This window comes from Notothenia rossii, assembly GCF_949606895.1.
Source record: "Notothenia rossii genome assembly, chromosome: 12".
Lineage (NCBI taxonomy): Eukaryota > Metazoa > Chordata > Actinopteri > Perciformes > Nototheniidae > Notothenia > Notothenia rossii.
In genome coordinates, this window is record NC_136911.1 from 19,196,720 (window position 1) to 19,213,427 (window position 16,708).

Here is a 16,708-nt window from a genome sequence, read left to right on the forward strand (position 1 = left end):
AAAATATTATGTCCTGAAATCAAAAGAATGATCCCTGGATAGAAAAATTATGAGAATTTGCAACAAGAATATGGAAGCATGTTTCCCAAATCTGGATTTAATTTGTACATTTACAACAGGATCAGTGATTATGGAGTGCTTAGTGATTTGTAACCTTTCCTATTCAACTGCTTGCTCAATTGCTGTTCTGAATTAAGTGACCTGCCACAAATCTACAGCTGTAATTTGAAAGTGGAAGAACTGCAGGCTTGCATGCGGTCTCACAAGATAAAAGGCAGGGGGAGCAGTGGCTTGGCACTTATTTTGAAATCTTCAGACAGGAAAACTCTCCTCCCCTCCGAACCCCTACACCCACTTGAAATGAAATAATCCACTTTTTCCTTCACCACAACTTGAATGTTTCCAGAGGGTCCCGATGATACTTGACCACATGACGTACTAACAGATTTTTTTCCCCTCTGAGACACAGCTGTTTCAAGTCCCATTACAGTGCATATGAAAGGAAGGCGATTAAAGCTTCAACAACCCTGCCTTTCCCACTGACAACTTTAATGAGAAACATATTTCAAGCGAACAGAAATGTTTGCCACTGATTGCATTTAAATGGATCCCATGAAGCGAGGGGAAAAACGGATTCAAATTTGTTTTTTGAGACTGCTTTATCACATGATGCAGGTTATTCAATTTCACACAACACACGCGCCGCCCATATTGAGCATATGTTTGATTTTATGACAACTTCTGCCATTCTCCCTGCAAACATTATTGCATCAGGGTTTATGGGCTTCTCAAGGCAAACAGCGCTGTCATTCCTGATCATATTCTCTGATTTATACCATTTCTAACTCTATTATAGAGCTGCGCTGATGGTTGCCTCTTACTGAAGACCTCATCTATCTCAGGGTGTCTGAATGACATCTTAAGCCCTGCACAGAAGTGGGGGGAAAAAGAGCGGGAGAGAGAAAAGGTGAAAAAAGAACATTGAAGCGGAGAGTGCTCAGTAGACGTTAAGAGAGGTAACTAGAGAGGCTGACAGACAGAGGGAGGAAATTGAGAAGTAGGAGATGGAACGAAAAGAGACTCTCTTCATCGTGTTCTTTGTGTTAGTGACCTTCAGGCCTCTACACACAGCCGTGCGCCCACAGTTGTTATTTTTGCAATAACGGGCAACAGGGAGGGAGAAAGGAGTGTAGGTGTTCTGGAGGACTGATCCCACACCCACCAGCTGTCAGAGCTCATGATCAATGAGGTCGACTTTGACTACGGTTGATCAGATCATTGGAGCTAGCCCAAGACACCTCCATGCTACACTTAAATCTGGTTTGAAAAAAATCCCTAAAGCTGTCTTGGACTATATAAATATTTTTGCAAGGTTTGAACTAGAGAATACAGCTGAAATTGGAATGCATTTATATAGCGCTTTTCCAGTATTTCTGACTAGTCAATACATTGACATGTTGACTGCAGAGGCTCGGGCTCCCGAGGATGAGCTGGACCATCTGTATTTGCATTTTTTCAATGTGTATGCAAGACATGCTTAAGTAAATCATGACCATGCAGTACACAGAACAAAGGGGCTTTGCAAAGACAAAGTCAAGGTAGCAATGTCAACAAAACTATTGGACTTGACCTTCTGAAATACAGCAAAGAGAACAGTGTAAATAGTACGGCTTAAGAGATATATCCAGCACAACTTTAAAGTTGGCGTTAAATTCTAACATTTAAGTTTTACTTGATGCTTGTTTAACTTGAATCCAAGAAGCCGGTTTCCTAATACAATGTTTAAACTGTGACCCAGACTTGTTAAATAACTGCAGTCTGCAGAGAGAAACTCCCTCTGGCTTAAACGTTGGGATTTTAGCCGTTGCAAACCATTTACATGCACAAAAATGTAAATATAACAGTACAGTTAAACCTCAGAAAGCACAATAAAGCCCCTTGGAGCAAGTGTTTTGAAATGTTACCTGACTGGTCATGTTGTCGGTGTATTTGAAATAGTTGCATGTTCCTTTTCTAGTTCATTGCCTTTGTTTACACCTCTGTTTACTGAATCCTCAAATTCCCTCAGCCGCCTCTCCAAGTCTTTTGTTCTGTTGTTGTTCTAAGTTTTTGTCACAGCTCCTTGTGGTTTCCCAATGTTACGGCTAACGCTCTAATCTTCACACACCGCCAACTAACATGTAAAGCAAATAAACAAAAAAGAACAAAGCTTCAGTGGGTATTCCAGTTTGTATTTGATACCAGGTTAAACCAGGTTCCCTTTTGGTTTGTTTTTAATGTCAAGCTGTACAGGAAAGGATTAACAGGAGGAGCAAAGGTTTGATGGTGGTGCAGTTTGGACAGGAAACGCTTCACTGTTATGTCTCGTGAATATGTGGGTTTTAAAATATACACACACTAACCTTAAGACCACCCTGCCAATGTTATGACAGCCAGGGTTCTCCACCTTTAACACCAACAGACCCCACACATTCTGCTGACTCTCCAGAACGACCTTAAGCGTCTGGCTTTTTTTGATGTCAAGCCTGCACCGCATCAGACAGAAAGTTCTCTGTAGTTTGTTTTACCAGGGTTGTCTAGTGTGTCGAAAGCAATGCTGAGGGTCTGAATGATATAGTAGCAACTTGTGTTATTTAGAAAATGACAAAGAAATGTTGGCCTTTAATGTAAATAAGGTGAACATACTGTAAGCATATAGCCCATATAGTATTTATTCAAGCACTGCCCTTAAGTACATACGTTTTGAAGTGCTTCAATTTTCCTTTTTTACTCCACAACATTTTTACTACACTTTATTAGTCAGACTTTTTTTGCAGATTTATACTTTTAGGTATATTAAAAAGGCAGATAAAAAGCTTTGTATTCCCTTTGTATGAAAGGTAATTCAAATTCAAAGAAGGCTTTTACTTCTGCATTATTTGCTAACACTATCATATGTATTAAAGATCTTGACTTGTAATAGAGAAAATGTCACACTGTAAGGGGGTAATTTGAAGCCATGGAGTTGCTCTCGGGAGGTAACTATGGTGCAGGCTGAAATAAGTCAACCACTATTAAAAAGGATTGCCGGGAAAATGTAAACCGACAGTCATAGTCCCCGGAGGATGAATCTAACTGACTTTAGATAAGATTGTGTTGCAGTCTCGGCAGCTGGCTTTAACTCATTCCGTCACTTCCTCCTTTCTGTTCAACCTGGGATAATATGACGTCAGCATATGCTAAAAACAACCCATATAACATTCACACCTTCCATGTGGAACATCTGCTATACACATGCAGGTGTGAGACAGGTTGACACTCAAGAGTGGAGAGTATTTTTAGTAGGAGAAATGTAATAAATACATGTATTAATGTGACATAGTTCAGTCTGGATGTGAAGCGAATTTTTTAACTTTGCAAGGAGAAATGAAATCGTCTTATGTGTATGCTGTTCTGTTTTTGCTTATGTCACAATTCCCATCCTCTTTTTAGGTATTATTCCAGATGTGATTATAGCGCAGATATTAACAGCTGTTACATGAACAGAGCATTGTTAGTTTGTTTGAATGGAACTGATATTTGTCCAAAAATCTGTTTTACAAATGTCTACGATTAAGTTTGTCATTTTTTGACACTGCTAATTGTTACCGCGGTTGCTACCTGTGTGTAGGAGTGAGTCAGTAAAAGGTCTGCAGGGCTTACACTGTATTCACACCCCATTTTGAAACAGTCCTAATACAAAGTGACATCTTAAATGGTCTCATTTACTCTCAGCTCCATATATGCATGAAGCCCCTGAGACATTGTTTAGAAGACCTTCCGAAAATAAGGATCAAGTGCATAGTCACAAGTGTTCCCCTCCTCTACCTGAGATCCTGTCTTTCCTTTCAGAGTTGCAACATCTGAAATGTTGTTGCAGTGTTTTAAATGTCACCCGGTGTCACTAGGCGTCAGGCGAGAAAGGATAGTTGCAAAAAAGAGCAGATCTACCATACATCGCTCTGTGGAGGAGCCAAATATAAACCGATGAATCTTTGCATCGCCTCTCGGGGGGGATGCATTGTTTGAAACACTTGTTGTTGAAGTGCTTGTGTGTGTGTTTGTGTGGGAGTTAAGTGCATGTGTGCAGGGGTTTGTGTGAGTGGAATGCTTTAAATAAACGTATGGAACAAATGGAAGGATAACTGCAGGGGGTCTAAGAGCTTCTGTTTGAAGGGACTGTTGACATTTAGTGTTACATAGCGCACGAAACGACTGAAAAGAGACGAGAAATGACTACTTAGCGAAAAAAGACATGCAACTAGATGCAAAATGACCTTAAAGACCCAAAACAACAAGAAAGACAGAAGAACGACTGGGTAGAGATGCAACATTACCATAAAGAGACATCAAATTGCCACAACTGTATACAAAATGTACAGAAACAGCTCAAAACAACTACGAATAAATACAAAATGACAATACAAGATCCAAAACAACCAGAAAGAGATCAAATCAACCACCAAGACGGGCAAAATAGCCATAAAAACATCAAGTATATTAAAGAAAAGCTAAATCTAAAAAGACATAAAATAACCACAAAGATATCAATGATGACATGAAAAGTGTGCAAAGCAACTAAGAAGACACAAAATGTAGTTCTCTTAATCAGCTTGTTAACTGCATGCAGCGACTGTGAGTCAGTTTCACACAGAGCATGTGATGCGAGGAAGTGTTTCTGTGTCTGTGGAGCTGCGAACAGGCCTCCAGCTCTAACCTTGGCTGCTCTGCTTGTTAATACCACTCTAGGGATGCCACCTCAGCCCCCCCACCCCCCACCCCTCCTCTCCTCTCCTTTGGACCAGGTGATTAGGAACTTACAGAAGTTTCTAGTTCTCCTTGCACTTCCTCTTCATTCTCGTACCTCTAGGCATCGAGGGAAATGAAGGTAATCCACTGACAGTTTGCCAGGTGAGGCGAACAATGGAGGAATGGAAGGAACTGGAAGGTGGATGTGATTCATCATGAGACTCCTTTCATTTTACGGGAGTGCGCTTGGCACAGCTGTTTGAAATGGCACCCCTCGCCTGCAGACTTTGGGGAAGGGCGCTTTATGAAGATGCATGAGTCGAAAAACAGACTATTAAAGTTAGTGAGAGTTCATTAACCTTGTAAAAGTAGGCTCTGGCTGCCATAAAGCGCCATATTTCAGGTTTCCCCCGTCATTTTTTATCATAAGTGCTCTTGGTGGCCTGATAGTTCATTTCACACGTGACAAGCATTAAATGAGACAAAGACAATAGGATTTGGAGCTGTGCACACGTTGCGGCTAATGACTGATTTTGTGGCCTGTTATCAAAGAGGAATTAAACTCCAACAGTGTATCTGGTCTTCAGCAATAACCTCTCCAAACTTTTTTTTTTGCAACACCACAAGCTGAGTCTAAATTAGGAAACACAGAAGGTAATCGCAATCAAGCGCGTTGTTGCCGGGATAACATGTCTAATCATGGACAGCGCAGAGGGGGTCCTGCACTAAGCGTTATGGCGCTATTGGAGCACGGGGAAGGCGTTGAACAGGAAATGGGAGCTATGAGTGAACCAGCATGGCAGCTTTGACTCAGAGACAGGGCGATTATAGTTCCTCTGCCATCTGGGTGAGTCATCTGCTCTCACCCATCACGTTTATCCAGGTTCTTATAACCATCATCATCCCAATTTACACTGGCGGATTAACCCCTTTAGACAGACTCCCCTTCATTGTCACTGCCGAAAAAAAATATAAAAGAAGACTTGGACACGGAGTCGCGAAAGTCCCAGAGCTGACTGAGGTTTTTGTTTGTGTGGATGTTAGCAGATTTCTTAGTGCACACATCAGGAAAACCTCTGCTATATTAAGGAGGGAAAATAACAACTAATTCTTAACAGATGTACAAGCGTGCTTAACATAAAGAAATATGATATATGCAAATTGTAGCCTACTCTATTTGTTAGAGGGTAAATGGGCCAACATTGTTTCCATAATGTGCGATGTCTGCGGTGCGATCAGGGAATGATCATGGGCCCTTTAGACTAAAAACCCACAGCAGCAAGAGCAGAATAAGCCTGTAATTGCATATTTAAGCAGCGGAGCATTTAGAGAATGATGGTCAACATGCCGGGGAGGCTCAATATATGTGCGGCGCTAATCGCTGAGCACGGCCTGAAGCCCTGCCACACATGGGGACACTCCCACTGAGGAGCTGAAAGGCCAGCAGCTGCATGTGCCCAAAGAGAGTCGGTGGTGCCGTCCAGTGTCGGGCTTAGTCAGCATGCAGCGGGCTGATCAATACAGAAAACACACACTGGGAGACGTTAGGAATGTGCCTGTATGTTTCTGAATGTCTCACTGTAGCATGTTTATACGTTTACTGTGTGCAGTTTGACTGTATTTGTACATGCCAGTCTTGGTTGCACAGCGCTCAAAGTTGAAATTATTTCATTTTTGACTTGTTTATCCCTGATCTTTCGACAAGGCAACCAATCAGATGACAGCTGTATACAAGCTAGCAGGGGAGCTAACGATAACAACAAAACGTTACTAGCTTTTTTCACCGTAAGGCTTTGCGTCCAACCTGGGGATGAGCAAAGAGAAAATTGCTATATTATTTTCGTAACATTGGTAAGGTTTTTATTGTACTTCTTTGTTCAGTTTAGTATATTTCATGAACACAATCCAAATTCAAGGTCGTCACTTCGACCAGTCTCCATGATGTTGAATGGATGAATGGAGGATGATTACATATTATTATTATTATTATTTCCAAACTGTAATACACAACAATTTTTCTGAGGTATTTCAAAAGGCCAGTGCTGCTGCTAAAAATACCAACGCTGCCTTAGAGGTAAACACATTTCCTAACAGCCGGAAATTTTCCAAAACCAAAAGACAAGAAGTCATTTTCCGGAATACAAAGCAGCTCTGTTCATAGTTTCAAATTCCTTTCTATTTGTGTATGCTTCCTATTATTTACCATGTGAATGGAACTTCTCAGAATAATCTGACTTCATCAGACACAGCAAGCAAACAACATCAAGACTGTTTGTAATATGCTAACGTCCACTCTATTCCCTTAAATCATTAAACTTCCTTGTTTTTAATTGAGCGCATCAACGTGAGACGGGGCGATGTTTGTTCGAGTCCTCGGTGAACGCGTGTGTGACTCAGATTTCCACTTACCTCGCCAAAGCTGGGTGCCAGCTCCTTATGCACATCCCTTGCACTCATTTGCGTGAAATCAGAAGATGAGAGGAATTAGTTCCTGTCTCTTTTACCCCCCTTCATCCCCCCCTTCATCTTGCTGCAGGAGTGCAGATGTGGTGGGTCCTTTGAGGGCCCATCTGTTGTGCTGTCGGAGCTCTGGCCCAGCCGGCGTCCTGACTGGGGGCCAGATGATTAGGCTGCCATCCAAGGCAATCCAATACCCAGGTAAGCCCCGGCTCCACCGCCCTGCACGGCCCTATCAAGGAGAGTCAGGAGACGGATGTTAGAGTGAACACTTCATGCAAAGCCCAGAGTCGAGAGAATACCACAATAGGTTTTTCACGGATATACACAAGTTGATGACGTGAGACGACCCTTCGAAGTGCAGCATTTTTCTTCTTAGCACAAAGAACAATGAGCATTTTCCATCAAAGAAGATGTGTTAACATGGGGGGGGGGGGGGGAAAGCAGACAAAAAATGTTCTTTTTGGTGTCAGTGATCTCCTCTGAAGCTTTTACAGCTCCTTAGCTAAATACACAGATGAGATGAAAAACAATATTAGAACAATCATAATGCGTCCCTTTCTTTTCCCTCCGGCTGTGACCAGCAGAAACATTAGTAACCAAAAAGCCATTATTCATCATCATGAGTGGTAAATTGCCAAATGACAGCCTGTTTAGAATAACAAATGAAGGGGCTGCACGGAGAATTAGTAAACTCAAGTGACCTTGTTGTATCGGTGCGGAGACAATCTCTGAGCACTGTGCTTGGATTTGTTCAAAAAGCATGACTTGAGGAGGAAAGTGTTTTGAAAAAAATTGTGACAGTAATTAATTTAATGCTGGGCTCCCTCTTGGTCCACAAAGCAGTTAGGATACAAATGTGAAGACTCAAAGGCTTTACCGTTATACGCACGATAGCTACAGCCCAGTTACAACACAATTCCAATATTCTTGAGATAGAAACGAAAAAAAGACATAAAATGGGGCGAAGCCTTCGAGCTAGTTCAGGAAGTCAACTTGAGCACCAATGATACATTAACACGTGACGCACCTCGTCCCTCTTACAATCAACCAATCACATTCTCCTAAACATGCCGCTCTATTGAAGCTGCCAGGTCTTCCTGCCTCTGCCTCGCATGCTGCTGCTGCTGTGTTCACTTGCTATTGCTACGTTCATGTTCCTGCTGCTGTGTTTCATGTTGCTGCTACTTGCCTGCCCCCCCCACCACCCCAGCTTCCACCTGTAGGCTCAGGGGAGAGTTATCTAATCATCACCTCAATGTTCTTTGTAAATCTGTGGAGTGATGAGGCCCGAGCCTAGACGCCAAACTCAAACTATATGCTGCTTATAATAAACATAGAAACACGTGAGTTGTCTGACTGAAATAGTGGTAGTTACACAACGGCTCAAGTAAAAATGCAGGTATTTATGCAATGGTCTCAGGGTGACATGTCGCATTTGAAAATACCGATTGAAAAGAGACATTTCTCCTGAGTTTGCGGTTAGGTGCAGAGAATACAACTAAAAGCAATTAAAATCATAATCATTAGAGTCAGACTTGTGGAACTATAGATTGGGGCATATTAAGAGCAACTTTTTTTTTTTTTATTCAATTCATGACAATATTTTACCTTTTAAAACATTAACCCTGAAGCCAATCAAGGGCCTGGTTCTATTGCATTCTGCACTCGGCTTAGCCCTAGAAAAGAAGAATAATTAATCAAGAATAATGTGGCCTGCGATGCAAATGCTGTGCAGGAATAAAAAGCAGACTGCAGCTTTTTTATTTAATGGTGAGAGCGTTCATTGGTTTGCCAATAGTCCATGGAAGAATGGTTTATTTTGTGTCCTTTCACCACCTCCACCCATACAACTCAGTCGGCCACATGTGCATCCACATCTATGTTTCACAGAACCACAGGTGGGACTTTTCAATCTTATTTCATCTTGGAACTTTTCTGCAGAAATAACTCCAAAAAGCACAACTCGAAACAGCTGTCATCATCTCCTGCAGTCAGTTATCTACACCAGATAAGACTTAGTGAGGATAAATCATTGATTCTGCGCCTTTCTGTTGGACTTTTGAATTGCTTTTTCACACAAAATGCTCAGGCCTCAGTCAACACGGTCAACAATTTATGGTATATTTAAGAAAGAGCCTTGCTGATAGCCAGATATACATTTATGAACTTTCACAGAATCTTAGGGCGAAGCGAGTCTGGGGGCTGGGGAGTTATTAATTTTCTCTTTTGCTTTCAATAGTTAAAGGAAAATGGTAGAAATGCAGAGCATGAAGCATTTGAACCTCAAGAGAATAATTTGATGAAATATTTGAAATGATTGAGTCTGCTGACCTCCAAGTGATATGTTTTTTTATTTAAATGTATTATGCGTATTGTATCTCCTCAAAAAGACATTTTAATAAATCCATGGTGAGTAGCTGGAAATGCATTTTAGAAAGTACATTATTCAGGTAAAACGAATTTCTTTCATTCACTATTAGCATTCTCTGTCCCTTGACTGAATATTGTGATCTGTAGCAGGCTATACTTTACCCACAAACTCATCACATTTCACGGCTCCACATTTCAGAACTGCTGCAAATGTTGAAATAACAAGACGCCAAGATGACTGTTTACCTTGCAACTGGCAGCGGTTGTTTATAATATGCAGTTTTTGAGAAGAGACTTAAGCAGCATGAATGCATTTGTGGTAATACCTTGGAACACTGTATTGGGCATGCTCTCCTTTAGATGAGGGTGCATGCTATGCACAGGCCCGCAGGCATGGATTATGCATGAATCACAGATTGCCACCTTAGTCATCTTTCCTTTGCTCAAACGTATATTTACCGGCAGATAATGTAAACAATAATTCGTGAGTAAACATCTTGGTTTACAGTAATTTCTGAAGCATTTTATCCTTTTTATATCTGAATACGGAGTGGGTGGAAAGTGTTTTTCCGGCTTTTGTCTGGGGGATGCTGTGTGTGTAGAAATTTCGATCGTTGCCATTATTCCCAGTGAATGCAGCATCTCTCTTCTGTGACCCGATTTGGCACCACCCCTGTCGAATAAGACCCCGAACACAAAGGTGGGGATGCTCGTGCTTCGGATGGTCTCTTTGTTAAGCTGGTGGGAGTTTGATTTGCCACGGGAAAGAGAAAGTAAGCATTCCACTGGGAACGAAACCTTTTCTGATTGCCCTTATTGCAAAGTATAAGCTGCGCACAGAGCCTGGGGGGGATTGAGGAGGTCAGGAAGCCTGATCAATACTCACATTTTCACAATAAACATGTTGAATATGTATGAGAGCGTTCTTCCATGCAGCATCCATTTCCCTCCTCACTTCCTCGTTGAATGACACGTTTGATGGCGTGTCCTAGCACCAGTTTTGTAAATAACTCGATGTGGAAGAGAGATATGTGCGCTACGGTGAGGAAAGCTGAGATTTGAACTCCCACATCAGTGGCACAATCTTCACAGGAGCTGAAGCATCTCATATTGATTGAAACGCTTGTGAGATATGACATCATGAGAAAGTAGAGAGGGATATTTTTTTTCTATTCGTGACGTGTGTTCATAAAAACTCATTTTCCCATCAAGGTCAGAGTGAAAGTGAAAAGTGAGCACAATGAAAACAAAGTTTGGAAAAACTGGATATACAATGACCTATGCGTTAATGCGGCGCAATTAGTGTGGCTCCACTAGCAAACCCCCCCCCCCCCCCCCCCCCCGTCGACGACGACGCTCGCGAAACAGAGGGCCTCATCATATAACTTTGCGTGGGGCCTCATGTTGGCCAGGGACGGCCCTGCCTATAATCATCACTTTTCTAATCATATGCAAAATGTATTTATAAAGTGCAAGACGATAACGCAAAGTGTAGCAAAGTCAAGTCCAAAGAGGTGGGTCAACTGATTTAAAAAAGTGCCCGCAGATCCCACATTGAAAGGAAGAGAGCCACAACCTCAAAAGCAAGGTCTCTCCTGTTACGTTTAGAGCCAGGGGCCAGATTAACCCGCGAGGGGGCCTCAGGGCAAAAATAAGATGTGGGCCTCAGAAACCAAATAGTGTTTTATGCTTGAATATCTTGCTGCTTCAGGTTTTGCCCTACATTTTTCAAGCACTAGGTATGTGTTAAACTAATAATACTTTGCAAACATTAATTGAAATCCTGACTTCAAGGTTCCTTATAATGTTTTTGCAAAAAGTGTGAAAATCTAATACAATTGTCAAGGCTGCATCATTACTCGCTACGCTACCATAGAAGGGGATACGAAAGGGGTTGCTCAGTGTTATTTGTACGGCAAAATCTCAGAAAGTTGACGGTAAACAGACCTCCTCCTTTGAGCCTTTGGTTTACTTCCCGAACATGGTGACATCACAGTGTAACACTTGTGCTTCTATTGGCTAGCGCTCCAACACATTCTATGTGATAGGCTTAGGGGCGGGACATCTCTAAGCGGTTGACCAATCACAACAGAGCCGGCCAGCTAACTGAGAAAGACCTTGCAAAGTAAGTATTTCTGATTGTGAAGACATTTTAAAGAAATCAGAGAATATTAAAGCTAAAAAGCTGATTAAAGGGGTCCCTATTTTTTGGGGGCGGGGGGGGGGGCTCCCTTTCCTGTAGTGTGCTGTATGTTTTGCATGTAAATGGCCTCCAAAAGTTAAATTCCCAAAGTTCCTCCGCCTGAAACGCCTCCATTGGACTCCCTTGTTTACTTCTGTAACGTAATGACATCAGCATGTAACACTCCCCTTCTATCATCTAGTGTTTCAACACATTGCACGTGGCTAGGCTATGGGGCCAAACATTTGGTTGACCAATCACAACAGAGCCGGCTAGCTAACCAATCAGAGCAGACTGGGCTCTGGTTTCAGACAGAGGGTGAAAAGAGGTGCTGCAGCACAGGCAGTATGAGAAAAATAAAGAGCTTTTTGAACATTAAAGCATGGAGACATGTCACAGTACATGCACAAAATACCAATATGAACCTGTTGTGTATGTTTTTAGTTTAGTAAGAAGGACAACAATAATATATTTGGTATAAAAATGATCCATTTAAGAAAAGACTTTCCTCTAACTCCATAGTCATCATTTAGTTTGGAAAATATTGTGACAGGCCTTCGTGAATCCACATGGACTAAACCCAAGGGCAGTATCTTTTAATTATGAATTTTTAAGTGAAAGCCCCTCCCTGGCTGTCTGATCCCCTGAGACAACTTCTCTCTCTTGGCATTTAAAAAACAATCAACCTGTGAGAAACTTTGCAAATATCACTGGATTCAAAAAAAGAAAAACATCCCCGAGCTCCTTCAGCGCCGCATGCAGCCCACCCCTCATTCCACAAGTCTTTGTCATTTTCATATCCTTCGACTGCGCCTCAGGCTTTTTAATAATTGAATTAATTATATTGACATTGTTGAGTATCCTCCTCTAATTGTAATAGGATCGCTGGGGCGATAAGACTGTCTGTCAGAGTTAGAGCTCCTTCTGGACATGTCTGAATACGACAGATATGTCCGTATAAAATAGTTTGTAGAGAGCTTCCCACTGTGAGAGTGGGCATATTGTCTGCTGCTGAAGGCCCATTTGTACATGTGTATATGCACTCGCATTGGCCCGTGTTTATATAAACAACAGTATCCTATTTGTTATTCCTCTAATCAGTTTCTATAATATGCTCCACCATCTGCTGCATAACCCCACACCGGAAATAAAATGGGGTGCCAGTAGCTAGGTCTATAGGGATTTGGCTAACCGGTTAAAGTACCCGCTATACCAAATAAAGAGTGCCTTCTTGACCCACACCAACTGTTTTCCACTTGACTACTATATGAGAAAATTAAAAATACAAAATGCAGGAATAAACAATATGTGTGTTATTGTATCGTTGCGGTCGTCACCTTGACACCCTCCCACCTGAATATCTTCCTTTGTCTAATTAAAAATCCAGTTATACTTTTTAAACTAGACCGAAGGAAAAAAGGGGAGAATAGAATGTGATCCTTAGAAAAGACATTACTTTTATCATACACAATGCTAAATGCATTAGTTTAGACATCTCAAAATGCATTTAGGCCTCCATTGAATGATAAATATAAGGCCCTTGAAAAACCTCTGTGGTCCATTTGTTGGATAAAATGACAACATCTCAACTAAGCATTTTCAAGATCTGCAGAACCTGATAACCTTCGATACAAAAGCAGCAAACCTAATGCTCTCCCTTGGATGTAGTCATTATGGCTACTCCAGGATTGTTAGAGGTTGTTATGGTTATATTTAGGCACATGCAGCACTTAAGTGACTATAACCAAAGAACCTTGGAAAATACTTTTACAGCATCACTGGTGAGTCTTATTGGACAAAGTTTTGATGAGCTGTCGTCCAATCAGGTTAGAGGTTTTGTCAGCAGGGGGTAGCTAAAGGAATCCGATTAATCCCACTCCTCGTAACTTTGTTAAGTATGATGGACTTATCTGCACTCTTTGCCATAACTTCAAAACTTTGATGTTCATACCAGTTAGCGAGTGAGTTGATCTTCTTCTCTGGCATCTTCACATCTACAAATCTGCTGCCATGAAGAATCCTCATTAATAAAAAAACATGCTGTGATGCAGAACGTGGGCACGGTGGTAATTTGGGGGCAATGGATACAAGTTGTCAAAAGTCCAAGCTAGAAATTAAATTATGTAGATGGAAGTCACTTTTAAGTAGAGATTTAAAAGATTAAGATCAGACATGTTGTTCCAAAGCCCTAAAGGCCCTGACATGAAAAGCCCCTCACCTTTACAAGTCTCACCTTCTTAGATCTACCCATAATACCTTCAGTTTGATCGTCTTATATTCTGTTCTTACTGGGTGGACACTTTTCGTTGCCCCTCTTAGTGTTACATTTGGCCAAAAATACTACACTCAAGCGCACCGACATCTCCCATGTTCTAAAAAAAGCATACCAATTTTAGCAATTTAGATTGTTGTTGAACATTTTTAAATGCATGCTGCCAAGTTTTTAAGCGCAAATGTTCCTGCAATTGAAGCTGAAGTGAAAGTAACAATATCACACTGTGAAAATGGTCCAATTAAAAAGCAAAAATCCTGCTTTGAAAATTAAAATACAACACTTGAAATTGTTGCACTGTTGAAGATATCACATTTTTGGATTGTTATTCCTGCTGAAGTCTTGTGAATGTATAATTTGGTTAAACTAATGCTACCAACTGTGAATACTGTTGGCATCATATTTTCCAATCCTATTGCTTTTTTAGTTTCAAAATACCATTCTAAATTAAGTTCTGCTGCAGAGATGTGTATAAATGTACAGAAGTTTTCAATAAGAATAATTGTTTGACATTTTTCTCCAAATTGTTGAAAGTCCTTGTGTCAAGCATTCCACTTGTTGATCAAATGTTTAACAGAGAAAGGAATACAACATATGAACCTCCTCAATCAATAAAATACACGTCATGTTTTTCAAAAAGGAACCTGAAAATCTGCTTTCAACGTCCATGTATGATTCTGTCCAGATTGGAGAAGCGTTCTTTAGCCTTCATCCGCTTCAGCTAGCATCATGTGTCTTTATCATTGTTCAATTTCTTGGCGGTACAGCATTATCAAATCAATACTCATTCAAACTGCTTTCCCATATAATACAACTATTATTATTACACAAACAAAAACTAATGCAAGCTCAAAGGCCAAACAGATCCCAATGCCAAGAATGATGCACCATGTAATTGCTCAGTAGATGACCCATAACAATCTGGTATTGTCCTTTAGAACCAGTTTCCAAGGGCAATTTCTCCCTTCACCCACTTGTGCATCTATATTCTCATAAAACCAGATGCAATCCATTCCAAAGAAGAACAAGACTTTTATTTTCAGATATACAGTGTGTGTGCCTTTTATTGAAATGGTTCAAGTGAAAGCCTTGAATTGATCCTTTTGTCCAATTTCAACAAAGAAATCATAAAACCGCTGCACATCGAGCTTCATCAGTCTAAAAGCAGAGCTCTTCCAAAGGTTAACGCCTTTGATATTCAGCCTGAGGACAGCTGCTTGTTTGTGGGAGACAGAGTGTCAGAGTGCATCATGTCCAAGGTCCTGGGGAGAGGGGATACATCAGACACCCAACTGTAATGGCCTGTAATTAGAGAACTGATTAGTAGAACTAATGACCCAATAAATGATCCTCTTTCCATATCTCAATGTCTTTGGAATGAAGCTGGAGCGGGAGATAGGGGACAAACAGCATAGCTGGACGACGTGAGGACGGACCCCGCTCTCGTTAACCTAATTAACATCTATACAGGTGAGTACGTGATGATGAACATAATGAGGCAGTCCGGAGGTGTTCGCAACATTTCGGGTGACAGCTGTGTAGCTATTTTCATTTTTTATGTGAGGTTTTGCACAAGAGGGTGATCTGGTGACAAAGATCCCCATAGGCAGAAAATTATAGACGTGGAGATGACTTCAACTAATGGTTTGTGCGACAACAAATTGAAAGGCTGAAGTTTGGCATTTTTCGCTGTTGCAATCATGTTTTTTGGGTCTAGAAATTACACAAAGTAACAAAGTATAGCTTAACAATTAGCAAGGAATGTTCTAATGCAGGGGTGTCAAACTCAATTTCATGGCGGCCCACATTTGCATGATGTAACTTTAAGACTATATAAAAATACATATATAAAAATACATATATAAATATATATATATATTTATTTTTTTCCCATTGTAAAGTGTCCTTGGGTCTCTTGAAAGGCGCTATAAAAATAAAAATAATAATAATTATTATATCATATATATAAAATAATGTTTTTACTTATTGCTCTGCATCGGATTATTATCAGATTATCAGAACTTCATAATTAACTACGTCTGAAAGCAGAAGTCCAGGGCAAATAATTGCAAGTCTCTTCAGTAATAATGTCACACAATGATTTAAAAAGAAAAGCAAATTTCTGGAAAAAAAAGTAATATAAAAAATAGGGCAAATTCTAAGAAAAAAGGCATATTTAGAAGAAAAAAAGTCAAATTTTGAGAAAAATGGCAAATTTGAGATGCATTGTGCTCCATGTATGGGCAACGTGCTCCTGTAGAGCGGCACGAAACCGTATAATAAACATATTATATTCTTTGCAAGCTCTTGTGGGCCACATAAAATGAAATCGCGGGCCGGATTTGGCCCCCGGGCCTTAAGTTTGACACCCCTGTTCTAATGCAACAAAATGTTACAATGAACTTTCTTTAAGTGCAAACACACTCTAAAAGGCATGTGGTAGCGACCAATCAATAACAAGTTGCCCAAAATCAAAGCTTGTTTATTGTCTATTTCACACTCAATAGGACCATAACTGACAAAGACAAACGTGATAGTGTATTGAAGAAGTCTTGAAACTAGAAATTGAGAGCATAAACTCATCAGGATAATGTTCAATACATTTACAATAGAAGTATAAGTGGGAAGTATGGTCATTTTTTTCGTGGACAGTCCCT

At 40.7% G+C, this 16,708-nt stretch overlaps 1 long non-coding RNA gene across 1 annotated transcript in view; it reads right to left on the reverse strand.

Annotated features, from left to right (window-relative positions):
- The window catches only part of LOC307026130, a 162,651-nt gene that overhangs the window by 53,782 nt on the left and 92,161 nt on the right, over positions 1-16,708 (reverse strand). The window contains exon 2 of the long non-coding RNA XR_013804350.1: positions 7,177-7,456. This is a non-coding gene — a long non-coding RNA (uncharacterized lncRNA). The remainder of the gene's footprint in view (positions 1-7,176; positions 7,457-16,708) is intronic.